The sequence below is a fragment of the Plectropomus leopardus genome, chromosome 6 (genome assembly GCF_026936395.1).
Source record: "Plectropomus leopardus strain MGB_pleo_1.0 chromosome 6, ASM2693639v1, whole genome shotgun sequence".
Classification (NCBI taxonomy): domain Eukaryota; kingdom Metazoa; phylum Chordata; class Actinopteri; order Perciformes; family Serranidae; genus Plectropomus; species Plectropomus leopardus.
In genome coordinates, this window is record NC_142181.1 from 33514719 (window position 1) to 33528923 (window position 14205).

Here is a 14205-nt window from a genome sequence, read left to right on the forward strand (position 1 = left end):
ATCGGGCCGGATGCACCTACGTGGATGGGTTCACAACGTGTGTGTACTTTCAGCCCCTACTCATTCCAAAGTTGTCAAATATTGCCACTTGGTCAGTAATTGTGGTGTAAGACATTGACTTCAAAAGCCATGTTTTGCTGCATTATGATAAGCTGCAGGTTAGTACTCCGGTGAACAATGTCAGATGGAAACTTTTGCAGTAGTATGATACGTTGCTGGACAGCGTTAGGGTACTTGTGTTGCACAAGGAATGAAACGCAAATGCGAAGTGTTTTAGATGCTGGAAATGTATTTGAAAGAATAAATGCAACAAGCAGAAACTCTACATTTCCTGTGAAAACTTAATTGCAGTGTGAAGACACATAATGCATTTATCAGCTGTAAACTGCATCGCCGTCCCAGAACATTAACAAAAGACACAGGAGGATACCCAGCACATCATATGTAAATGTGATCACCAAATGGTGGTATTTGACGAGTTGGGATGAGAATGTTTTGACACTCTGCTTATTATACACGCACAGGATGCTTGAATGGGTTGTGTTTGGGTGAAATTATACATCATTAATAAGGAAAATATGAATGACTGCTGTAAAATAATAATAATAATAATAAGTGCTGTAAAATGTGAACATAGCAAAGAGCAGAGCAGAGCTGAGTCCACATTAAGAGAGATGCGGTGTGCATTTAGATCCCCTCAGACATAAAAAATACTTTTAATTTGTATCTAATATATATTTTTTCTCCACAAATATTTTTTATTCTGTTAAAAGAATTTTTTTTAATGAATAAAAAAAATCCAGAATCTATAAATATCCAAATTTAATGACGAAACAAAAGCTGTTTCCTACATGTCATCCATTAACTTACTCCTTTTCACTCCAGATAAATTAAAAAAAAAAGAAACAGCTATGTCATCAAATGATGTTGGACTTAACGGAAAGAAAAGTTGTTTTTTTTTTTCTATTTTTGGACCATAAAATATTAATATTATTTTTAAAATTGTATTTTCTCTCTTCTTGTTGTCTCTAATCTCTCTATCTTTACTTTCTCCTCCCTGCAAACCATCTGTGTCACAGCCTAAACAGTGTAGTGTCTCTACATTAGAATAATGAATTAAACACATATCACATTCTGTATTCTCCCTCAACTTCACCTCTTTGTCACTTTTATTTCTCCCTCAGTTGCAGACTCCCCCTTCAATCTTTGCGCTCTACTTTCTTCACTATAAATACCTCAGTGTGTTCCCTCTCTCTCTGGCCTCCAGCTAACACTGGTACCTTTGTACGGCTAACATGCCAGATGAGACTAAAATTAAATGCACTTTAATTGCAGGCTGTGCGTCTGTATGTGTGAGAGGTGAGGAGGATTTACCGAGAGGAAATGATATTTTTAGGCCGCGATTTAGTGACGACGATTTGTTACTGTTTAATGAGAGAAAGAAAAAATCAAACTGACATTTCAACCAATCAACCCCCCCCGCGAGGGCCTCAGGAGCCTCAGTAGGTCTGTGTGCACCACATGAAATCAGGACGGTGCTCCAGAATATTTACAAACTACTTTAAATGTATTTTAAATGTTGTTTCATTTTCCCCATGCTTTTTAAACATGTTTTTATAGAGTTAACATGAATAAGAACTTTTAATCAATGAATCCCAAACTCAGTTACTGTAAAATTCCACATCAATATATTTAGAGGCTAAGACTGAATTTTATACTTTTTGTCACAGTTTGATCTCTTATTTCTGGAAAATCTGAAATGATAGGCTTTCATGTTATCTTTTTCTTGTTCACAGTGGTGCCATGGGGAAATCTTCTGTTTGTAATGTGTAGCAACTTTATTAATTTATTTAAAACCAGAGAAAAAATCCCTGAGGTCAAAAATATCTATTCGGAGAGTGTCCTGGCCAATACTATCAAATATGCAACATAAAAACATAAAATGAAATTACCAGAAAGAAATACTAACAACCAAGTTAACAAATGCTATAAGTGAACATTGAGAAAAACCAGGAAACAGGGGCAACTATAAACCTATACTTCCAAAAGCGGGGAAGTATTTTCATACTTAAAACTTTAAAACTGCTAATGAATATCTGCATGAATTAATGACTAAAACTTTTATAATCTGATTCCATCTTCCCCCTTTGCCAATGCTTGTAATAATCTTATTCAAAGTTATAACCTGTAAGATTTTCACAACATCAAACCCAGTTTTTGGCATATTTCATGTATGTATTTACATTCACTTATTACCTAAAATAACATTTTGAAGTTGCCATGGAGTTTCCTTGTAAACAAAAGATTACTTCACAATCAGTGTTGCTCTCCAAAATGTGGTTATCCTGGAGGTCTAGCAATTCCTTCCTCATAAAACTCTTGCAGTCGTTCTTTTTAAATCTTGCATTTTCAACATACATGAAATCTTCCTCCTACCCCACTAATCCTGAACTAACCTGCCAACTGTATCACTGCGCAGAAGCAAGCTTGCATCTACTGTGAACTCACCAAGCACCTCTGATGAAGTGTGTTATAACTTAGCCGAGGAGCCAACAGCGTTTACATTTCATGCTGTCACGATCACGAGCCTGTCGTCACAACCCTGTCTCACAGAAATTATGTTTGTATCTTACTAACTGCTGTCTTAATTATGTTGTGGTGGCAATGCAATCGCTGCGTGGATTATGTTCACAAAGTTTTTTAAGTTAATGAAATATAATATTAAGACTTCAGAAGGAGGATTATAGGCATACAAATGAATGAATGAAAATAAATGAATGAATAAATGAAAACCTGAGATTGCCCCGAGAGGAATTTGTTTTGCACAAATGAACATTAAGACTAACAACATCATATAACATAAAAAATGGCAAAAACACCATAAAACGTAATCAAAGACATCATCATTGGAAATTTGATAAGGAAGTTAATTTACATATTTAAGTTAAGTTAAGTTAAGTTAAGTTAAGTTAACCCTGGGTCATATCTCCTATTTGAGGCTGAGGCAGCAAATGCCTCTGGTTAGGGTTAGGGAAAGATGATGGTTCCAGGTAATAGCCGATAAAAAATAAATTCATAAAAGGTCATAAAAAATAATGTTGTAGTCATTGTATTGCAAGATCTTTTTTGGTGAATTTCAAATGAAATACAGTGAACATATTGCTGATATGTTCAGCATTTTAATTTTTGCATGTTTCCAGTTAGCAACATTTTGTCATTATGTTAATAGAAAACGCAATAAGCTAGGCATTATGTTTCACAACATATTTTCTGATTCAAATAAGTTGTATAAACATTTTCCAGGAGACAGGGCACACTTCCTCCTGTGCAATTATACGGTTGGTGGATGTAGATTGGTAGAAAAAATAAAATTTCCTACTTGAAACTGCTCACAACAAGGTGTGTGGCTGACATTGCTGTTGAGTTTTTCAAATGTATTTTTTTGGCGCTTTGCTGAGGGCCATCGAGGTTCCAGTACATTGGAGAGAAGACAGACATCTCTTAAACACTTGGCAACTAAAAACAATCTAGACTGATGGATACAGGTAAGAGGAAAAATATGTATTTTTTAAATTTATTTAGGGAAGCTCTTTTTCTTTAAGTGTTTATTTATATTAAAGTGATACATGTAAGTCCTTTAAGAACAAGTGAAATGTTCTGAGCTTGTGGACCAAAAATAACTGTAAGAACGACAGTTGCTTATTTATTCAGATCGGTCGTTTTTTTTCCCCGTTAAGAAGTCAGAGGGCTCTTTGAGTCATAGCGGTTTTATAGTGAACCACCAAGGTAACCAAAGACCTTTAAAGAACCTTCCTTTTTCTGGGCGTGTGAGAAGAGACGGGGAGGAGACCCGGAGGAGAGGGGTGAGACAGCTGGGAGGAGTAGAGGGAATGGGATGGAGGTACAGGCGGAGGAGGGGGCCACTCGGTAAATAAGATGTCTAATTCATGGAGCGGATGTTTTGAAGGAAACAGACTGAGGATGTAGCTGCACTAACTGTACCCTCTGGGTCTCTCGCCCTCTCTCTGTTTTTACTGTGGAAATGAACTGGACCTGTTCTGTTTAGCTTTGACTGGGAGCTCACCTGTACCTGCAGCAGGACACATTCTCCATTGATACACCTCATTTCCCTCTGTCTCCATTCAAACCTCACTGGCACAGTAACTGTGAGCTGACTTCCAAAATGTCCCCCTCATTACTGCAGACTGAGCTGCGGCCAGCTCCCGTCTCTGTGAAACAGGAATATCATTAAAGAGTGAGAGATGAGGAATAGATTTAGATGTCAGTCACCACCCTGGGTCTGTTTGTTTGTTAAACTAAATCGGAAACTGTGAGCCAGTTTCATCTGAGGACTCACGAGTTCCAGTCTGAGGATCCTGTGTGACTGAATCTGTACTTATGGTACCTAATGTAATTTTCAAACCATTTAAAACCAGCCAAAAAAAAAAGGAAGACAAAAAAAGATACCACTGTTTTTGTAAGGGTCTGATTTGAGGTAACGGGATATAAATGCCCTTAACCCTTTAAAACCAGGAGCAACATCACTTTTCTTGTGCTGCTTTCAGACGCCTTTCACAAGTATTAAAATCTGGGAACCCTGACAAAATTGGTGCAATTTCTTTCAAAAACATGGGAAAAAATGCAACGAGCAACTTGGTAAGAAATGTTCCACAGAGTGCAAGAAATAAGTAGATTTTTTTTAAATTGACCTTTCCAAAGCAATTTGGCCAATTTGTTTATTCATATATTCTGAGGCAGTTTAAATTTTTCTTTTTGTTTTTGTCAAGATCATGTGTTCAAATAACATAGCTGCAGGTCAAAATGAACAATTTCCTTTATGTTGTTGAGTTAACAGATTTCATTAAAGCTACTACATAAACAACAGTATAAAAAAATGAAAAACTAGTGGAGAAAATCGAATTGGAGCAATTTAATCATTTAAATGATTGTCAGCTTAAAAACGTAATGTTTTTACGGTGTAAAAATGTTTTAAAAACCAGTTTGAAAATGTAATTTTATAAGTAACCAATTTAAAAACTTGCATTCATTATTATGGCCAATAATTAAAAAGCTGGGGAAAATGTCCAGAGAAAAAAAAGAAAAAAAGCTATATCTATACTATATCTATAATATTACAGAATTATTTTAATTTTTGAGCACTTTTTTTCAGGTCATTTCCCTATTTTTTTTTTTTTTTTTTTTTACAAATTTCGTGCTCATTTTTTAGTCATTTCTTCTTTCATTATCCTCTTCCAGTGTTTATAAAAGGAATAAAGCCAACTTGCTCAGCTTTAAAAGAGTTAAAATATTGTACCAGACTGTTTCTTATAACCAGTAACAAGTCTCATGTGCATATCATTAATACTAAATGGAGACAGCAATATGGAAAAAGACACAGATGTTGGGACACCTCAAGCCATAAATAGATGAAGCTCTGCATTCATATACTTGTTGTTTACTCCAATTCCTGTTTTTCTGTTTACTTTATTATTTATTGAAACTATTAAAAGACAGAACAAGGAAAAACTTGACTCCTCTGTCTCCCCAGTGGTGAAATGATCTTTCCTTTCCACTCAGACCAGATTCACTGCCTGTCTCCAAAATCCCCACTGAATCAAATCCATTCACCAACATCGCTGTCTCTAATTTGCATATCTACTCCTTGACAGTACCTTTAAGTAGCAACTTTACATTATTTTTCCAAAAACACAAGAGGATGTGTCAGTCATTGATGTTCAGATTTTTATTGTGGGATAGTTTGTGCTTTCAGGGTACATTTTTGTTTGCACACAAGCTTCTGTAAAGTTCTACCTTCACTTCAAAATATAGTAAATAAATATATTTCTCAGTTACAGCTGATTCAATTTGCCTCACAGCTAAGAGTATATTTGTATATGTATGGTTATGTTACATTACAGCGCTTTGTATTAGGACAGCCGTTCCCAACCTTTTTTGCTCAAGGGACACCTTGAATAGGGGACATATTCTGGATATTTGATATAACATTTCATTCACAACAATGAAAGTACAAAACAACCAATAAACCGTATAATTAAACCAAACAGTGAACATGATGACTGCAGGAATGAGAATTGGATGACTTTTAAACAGATTATTTCATGTGAATATTGCATAGGAGATGAGTTTTCTTTATGTTTTTATGAACTTTTCAATCATACATACCTAATAAGCTTCTTTAAAAAAAAAATATTTTCTCCTCCCAGCTGCTTGGCCATTGTTCAGCTCTTTGGTTGCTTTAACTGCGTACTTGTTTAAAGTAGGATGTGGCTGTTTAGCAGAGAGTCTGTGACTACAGCTGTGTTCAGATCTTTACCGCGCCCTTATCCTCAGAAAGTTCATATCTTCACTGATAATCAAAAATTTAAATTCATTTTTCAGTTTTCTTACACCTCATAAATCATTTCAAGACAACATCTGTATGTGGGGCTGAGAGTAGCAAACAGACTGAAAAATGGGCCCTATGGGTTCTGTATTGGCCCTGTGCCAATTATCCACTGGGATAGGTTTATCCGATCTGGCCTGTTATGTTTCCCCAGAAAACCAAACCTGAAGGATATGGGTCACGGTTTGGGAAACTAACAAAACACTGCTCATGCACAAGGGGGTGAAAGCAAGATCAGGCCCTTTGGTTTTGAATAAAACTCCCCACAGCCACCCACTGATTTTATAAAAATGACAAACGCAAGTAAAGTGGGAGGCACTGAATAGGGGAAACAAAGGGAATGGCCAAGAGAAGAATCATACTTCCAACACACACTCAACTCAGATTTCCACTCAACAAAAAGGACAGAAAGCCAACTGAAGGTGTTGACTCACAACCAACTGAGCAGGAAAAGCCGACCTCCCTATATAACCTCCAAGCAGGCTGATCACCAGCAACTGAGGAGAACATCACAGCTGCACCCAATAGCTCCTGATTAGCAAAGAACCTGGGACCTAGATCTTGGATCTCTGTGGATCTCTGGCCACAACGGGGCCCCAGATTAGTTTTGCAAAGGCTACCTGTGTACCAAGTGGGTATGGTCCCAAAATGGGCATTTTATTAGAGGCCCACTTGGATAAACCCACTCATGAGGGCACTTGGCATAGGGCATATGAATAATCCAATATAAGGCCCATTTTTCAGCCCTGCATACCAATATTGGCCGGTAATAAGGCTTCGCGACCCCCCTGTGAACTTTGGTGACCCCCAGGATGGAAACCACTGCTCGGCACTTTTCAAAATCAAGCTTTAAAAAATATTACACATTAGTATTTTTTTCTAGTTTCATTGAGTTTATTTTTTAACCAACATCAGTCCTAACCATAAATATCAAATATTCATTAATTTTCAGAATTTTAACCCTTTAAATGCCAGGTTTTTGTGATTATGCCTCAGTGTTTTTAGATGAAAAAAAAAACCCACAAAAAAATGTATTTTTAATATAGTAAATAATAGTATAGATTATTATTTTTTGATTAGCACAGCCTGGGATATGTCAGAGATTTGCAGCAACGTTGATTGTGACAGTGCACCTTGTGGAAATAGCATTTATTTTCTCCATATGCCAAATAAAGTAAAAATTATGTAATCAGGTGGAAAATAGCAAAAATGACAAATTCCAATGCAAAAGCCCAGAATGACGCCCAGAATTGATACAATGCATGTTTTTATGCTTTGATGGCTGTGGGATCAGAAATTGCCGTTTGAATGGGTTTTTGGTTTACACAGTGTATTTTAGACTTATTGTGGGAGCTGAGCTGGAAATTCCAAGATTAAACAAAAATACACAATCTTACCAGAATGTATTCCATATGCATGAACGCAGCCAAAATGATCAAATGAAGAATGAAAAGAGCATAAAATGCACCCAAGAGTCCCTAAGGGACACACACGGTGTAAAGTTATCATGATGCAGTGTGAACATGTTTTTTTTGAGTTACAAAGAAAAAGAAAATGTGAATGCACAGGGCCAAGCAGTTTATAATATTACTTTGTGGAAAAATGCTTGAACATACAACTTACCATAAAAACATCCTTGCAATCTTGGCCAGTTGATGCCTATTTAATTGTCAATTCTGAAATGTAAATTTATTCAGCCTTTTAGTGGTGAATTGCATTAAAAGGTAAGCAACAAGTTGAATATTTCCAGTGTACTTTGGGTCAGTTGAGGTGTGAGTTTCTTCTCAGGCGTCTGAGAACTGGTCTGACCTTTTTCACTTCAACCAAGTCCTTTTAAAACGGACTCTCGCCTTTCTATTTATCCTGCTATTTATGTCCAAATGTGGGGAGAAGGTGAGTGTGTTTAGTGCATGTGTGCATCTCTGTGTGTGTCTACACATGTACACCTATGTTTCTGGCGTGTGTTTGCTCTTGTGACTTTGTGTTGTCAGTGTATTGCTGTTTAAGTGGCTCCACATCTTCACTTGTTTGTATGCGCATTTGTGTTTTCTCAGCGTAAACCAGTAGAAGGGAAACTGGTGGTAGAGGGAAAAGTGAATGAATGGTGGTGTTATTTATTTGGTTTGGCGGACTGCACCTTTAGCAGAGAAAAATCACCCGCCGTATCACTAATTCCGTCCTGTCCGCCGCTGCCTGGAACAGAATGAGCCTGTGTGTGTGTGTGTGTGTGTGTGTGTGTGTGTGTGTGTGTGTGTGTGTGTGTGTGTGTGTGTGAAGCAGAATTTCAGCAGCAATGTGTAAAATCCCCAGTCTCAGGTTGGAGCTGTTGAAATATAAAATGAGAAACATGCAGCTCAGATATTCTAAATGTTTAATTTGTAACATCCTGCAGCTCATGTTGATGTTTTGATTGACAAAATCTATCAAAGTCAACTCTTTTTTTTAAGACTATTTTTTTTTAAATTTTTTTTGCATTTATCATAGGACAGCTTGAGAATGACACACAACACGGCAGAGAAGGGGATAACATGCAGCAAAGGGGAAAAGTGGAATCAAACCTGGGTCACTGCAGGGACTCAACCGATATGGGGCGCACACCCTACCAGGTGAGCCGGTCTGTTCTCATTCCCAAGTCATCAAATACTGCCACTTTTGTAGTGCTTTCAGTGTAAAATCCAGATGCCAAAAGCCACATTTTGCGTCTGCATGATACACCGCTGGACGTCATCAGCTGAGAACATCGACAGACAGAACAGTTCGCAGTGTTATGATACGCCACAGACAGCCAGAAGGCAACTCCTGCGATCGCTTGATAGGCAGGCGGGCGATGTTAGGTGAGAACATGGCTGGATGAAATCTGTCATGTCTGTATGATACGCCACTGGACAGCATCAGGTTGAAACGCTGCCGGTAACAGAGCACAAAGGTCCTTATAGGGCAGGTAGGAAAGATAGTGGATGGGTCCAACAAAGCTTGGACATTCATGAAGGAGTCTGGTGTTTGCCTCCTGTCTGAATGTGACGCTTTTTTCTAAACCTCACAATGTGCCTCCTTCCCCTGATCCTAATCATTTTTGCCAGCATGTGCTTTTGTTGATGTCGAGGCATCGATTGCCATGTGATTTTGGTGCCTAAACATAACCATGTGCAGCGTTATCCCACCATGTGCTTGTGTTGACATCATGGTAGTGGCAACCCGGAACGTCAACAATAGATGCAGAAGGATACCTAGAGCGCAATATGTAGGCATGGAAGTCCACTGCAAAGCGGCAATATATGACGACTTGGGATTAGAACGTGTTGAGTGAGCTCGAGGTCGACCCAATTGGTGACAAATCTTACTTAAACTTTAACATTTTGATTGGCCCAAAGGTCAGCAGAGCTGCTTTAAGACTGCTACTGTCAGAACATTTCGTCTCTCTGTATTTAGTCGGCAATATGTAGTGCCTGTTATTAAGGAGTGTAGTGCTATTTGTTTCAGTACCGCAACACACCTATCCTGTAGGCATGCAAGCGCACGGTTAAGTTGTGGCTTGTTCTGAAGGTTATATAACCACTGATTCTACTGTGGCAAGTTCATTGTTAAATGTGGTCAACAATCAACCTATAAATCAATATGTTTGCTGTTTTCCGTGGAGGCGTGCAAGAAAAACTGTTTTTTTTCATCAATTCAAAGTAACACGGCATTACTAATTGATTTACAATAACAATTAACCCCAGTGTTATCTCAAATGTAATGATTTCTTTTGGCGTAAGCATAGGTGTCTTTATTTCAGATGAGGTGGGGAGCCTCCACTATAATGTTGGAGACCCTGAAAGTATAGACCTTGTATCTAGGAAACCTAAAATACTTGACCCAACTCCACACTGGTTTCATACAATCTTGCAGATGAAGACACTGGATGTGAAGGTCCTGAGCAGGAGTGGTTATGTGTAATCTGCTGTTGTGAGGTTGGTTGGATGTACTGCCAAAGTCATGGAAATTACATTGGAGATGTCTTTTGTCATTGGAGATTGTCGTGAAATGAATATCCAGTTCACAGGCATGAGCTCTGGGGACATTCCTGCCTGTGTTGTGTGATCAAACTGCACACTTTAGAATTACCTTTTACTGTAGCCAACCAAAAAGAAACTTGTGTAGTAATGATGTGGTTTAATCAGCATCTTGCCACATCTCTCAGGAGGATGGATGGTCTTGGAAAAGGGGCTCTTTGACACAGATTTTAACAAATTTGAGAACATTTTTTTAGAGAAAAATATCTATTGAGTGCATAAGAAGTCTGAGATTTTTAACGTAAACTTGTGCAAAATGGGAGCAACACAGACACATTTAAATTTCTGTTCAGTGTACATCATATCCAACCGCCATGTCATCTTTAAAAAAAATCTCCTTCTGCCATTTTACAACCTGCTGCCATCCATACCTCAGTTTTTATTTAATTAGTCTCTCCACCTTCTCATAAGTCATGTATTCTTTTAAATGAACAAGTTTTAATTAACCGTCTTTACAAGCAAACAAGCCTCGAGGCGTTTTATTTGGTTTCTGTTAGCCTCATTCAACTTCAAACAAAGCCCAGATGGAGGAAAAGGAGGGCAGGTGCTTGTCAGGTGATAAATGGTTCATTTCAAAAGGTAATTTACGAACTGCTGTTCATCTTTTCATGCGAAGGGTAGGGGATGATGATTATACACCCCTTTCAGTGCATCTCACACAGACAAAATGTGTAAATGTATAAATGAATGAAAACTAACGGTTCCTTCAAATAGTGTACACCATTCATGAGTATAAATTAATGCCCTAGATAATTTCTCAATATGTTTTGCCCTCAGGCGTAGGCTTTATATTTTGCCAATTAAGAAGGAATATTATCTGAGTGCTACATCAGAGCACAGGAAACCACCAAACTGAACAACTTTGAATATCTTATTTTATTTTATTTTGTTTTATTTAAAAGCGACCATGTACAGTTTAAAACATCAATGTTACCATTTGATGCACGGTACCACATTATAGCTTCAAGGTAATTCGCATCTGCAGTCAGAAAAAAGACCAAGCACAATGACATGATTATATAAAGTGGTAAAAGAAGAATAGAAAAAAAGTTTTTATAAAAAACATACACACAACAAATAATAATCACAATAGCACATCATATAAAGTGATACAAAGAAGGCAGATAATACAACATAAAACTACATAAAAAAAAGCACATCACTTACAAAACACAGAATACTTGTTTAAGCACACATATGTAGCTGCTTTTGAAAAATTCACTTAGTTATATTCCATATGATAAAACATAATATTTTAGGTCATTTGAAAGGCTTTCACCCTCTTGATTATTAATTTCCCTGAATATGTCACCTCCCTTTACCGCCGTAATTTAGGAATAATGTCAGACAAAGAAAAAAAAATTACGATGGAAAATTTTTCATTGTAGGGAAGGGCTCCTAAATGTCCCTTAACCTTCTCTTAACCATCACTAGAGTCTACAAAAAACCAGTCTGACCAGTTCTATCCCAGTACAGCTCTGTTTGCTCTGAACCAGCATCTCGCTGATCTGCACGAGTCTGTTACACAACCGCTTCCATTCAGCCTTTGAATATTCACTTTCTGTCATCGTTTGGAGCAGTTTAATTGAAGAAGTTGTAAATGTGAAATGAGACACTGTTTGTTGAAGATGAAATAGGCAGGAAATTTCTCATCAGCAGGTCAGACTGATATAAAAGTGGTTAAGTGTGAAAGATGAAGTCATGATTAACATTTATATAGTGACTCAAAGTTCTTTGTCAAGGCAAAGAAAGTCTTGGTTAAATGTACAAAGAAAATTCAGCAGTGACATGAAAACACACGCGTTTGCTTTTTCAATATCTACTGAAATCCACAACCTTTCCTTCACCTGAACAAACATGACCCCACACAGTAATAATACATTTGTATTAATTTGTTAAAATTAACAAACATTTTTTTGGGTCGATAACTATGTAGCTTTTGTGCACAAATACAATAATTGTTTGCATATTTTTCTTTCAACTGGTGCCCCACTCAGTAATGTAACATAAGTTCTTCATGGTTCTCTCCTGAGGCTTGATTAGACTCTGTTGAATTAGTTCAAATAAAGTGGATCATTTGGGGAATTTAGTGTCAACTTGCTGGGAATGAATAACATTAACATTAGTTGATTCAGGAAATGAAGGGGAATAAAATGATTGATGGCAAACTTTTTAAATAACATGCTTTTAATCTTTGGGCTTGGGGGATGGTATCTAGTATTTTCAGGTCAAAAGGCTCAAGTCATTGATGTGAAGAGTCGAGTCTTTTTGGATCCTCTTTTGTCAAGAGGAGTCTTAAGTCATTAAATCGAGTCATGCAGTGGATGTTTTTAACACATTTTTCTTTTTTTAAACTCTCAAAGCCTCTCCCAAGTATTATTATTAATGACTTTTAGTGTGTTTTCATTGAAAATGTGAGAAAAGTCAGTATAATCAAAACAGTCATCATACATATTCAAAAATATGAGTGTGAGCTGTTTGACGGACGCTATTCTACTACAAAGAAATGCACAAAATAAGTGAAGGATCTGCTCACAGCTGGAAAAAAAAGTCTATCAAATTGTGGACGGTGGTAAATCAGCTCCACAAGAAAAATGCAATTCTACATTTTGTGGAAAAAAACAAACTTGTCTTTCTCTTTGTTTGATTTAAGGTGGCTTTGTAAAGTTGTGGTTTTTGTTAACAAGCATAAGTTCACAGATTGAATCATTTCTTGCTAAATGCATGCTGATGTCTTGTTAGCTAATTGCAAAAACAGTGTACTATAAAGATTACATATTGCATAGAGTTTGGATATAGTGTGGTAGTGTTACTGTCTCTGTATGTGCGTTGGTTAAAAGTCCTGTGGGACGAAACGGTTGCTCATTCTTATTTTCAGTGTGGATATAATGACTTGTCAACCCACTCTAAAAAGCTATGTACCTGAAGTGGAACAACATTCTTTTCTTCATCCTTGAAACATTTACATTTTGTGCATGCCTGGTTTCAGCGTGGCGACAGCGATACGCTCAGTGGCTGCGTGCCCTGTCCTGAATGAGCCTATAGATACAGGGGCTTCTGGCCAAACTGAGGTTGAGGAGAAATTACGATGAGGCGTAATGCAGCCTTTATGAAAGAAACATTGACTGCACTTGATTGCTCGAGATGATGGAGTTTGGACAGAGAGCAGAGTCACTGCAGCTCAGTTTGGATAAGTGTGTGAGGAGACGACAAGACGGGGAACAGAGGAGCAACAGACCATGGTAAAGAGATGCGGGTGGAAGATTGAGACTTGCATTCGTGTGCATGGACTCTCGTTCGGGTTCATACACACTCATGCAAGCGCGTAAATTTGCACAGAAGCAAGCACACAGCCACACACATAGGTCACTGTAAGATAAATGAGAGGGGAATGGGGAGAAAAAGTGATGTGCTGTGTGTGTTTGTGCGTGAATGTGTGTGTGTGTGTGTGTGTGTGTGTGTGTGTGTGTGTGTGTGTGTGTGTGTGAGTGAGTCATGCATGAGTACACATTGTTAGCACGGTGAAAATCCTCACAAGTTCCTGGAAGGAATTAAAAAGGCTGACGTGACACCAGGATGCAAGACTGCTCTGCACGGCTGGTCCCACCCCTCTGCTGATCCATGTCAGGGTGTGTGTGTGTGTGTGTGTGTTTTCATCCTGTAGCTCTGAAAACGTTTTCATGGCTCCACCTGAAACAAAGTCTGCACATTTGAGCAGCGCAGGAAGAAGTGCTCAAATCCTTTAATACC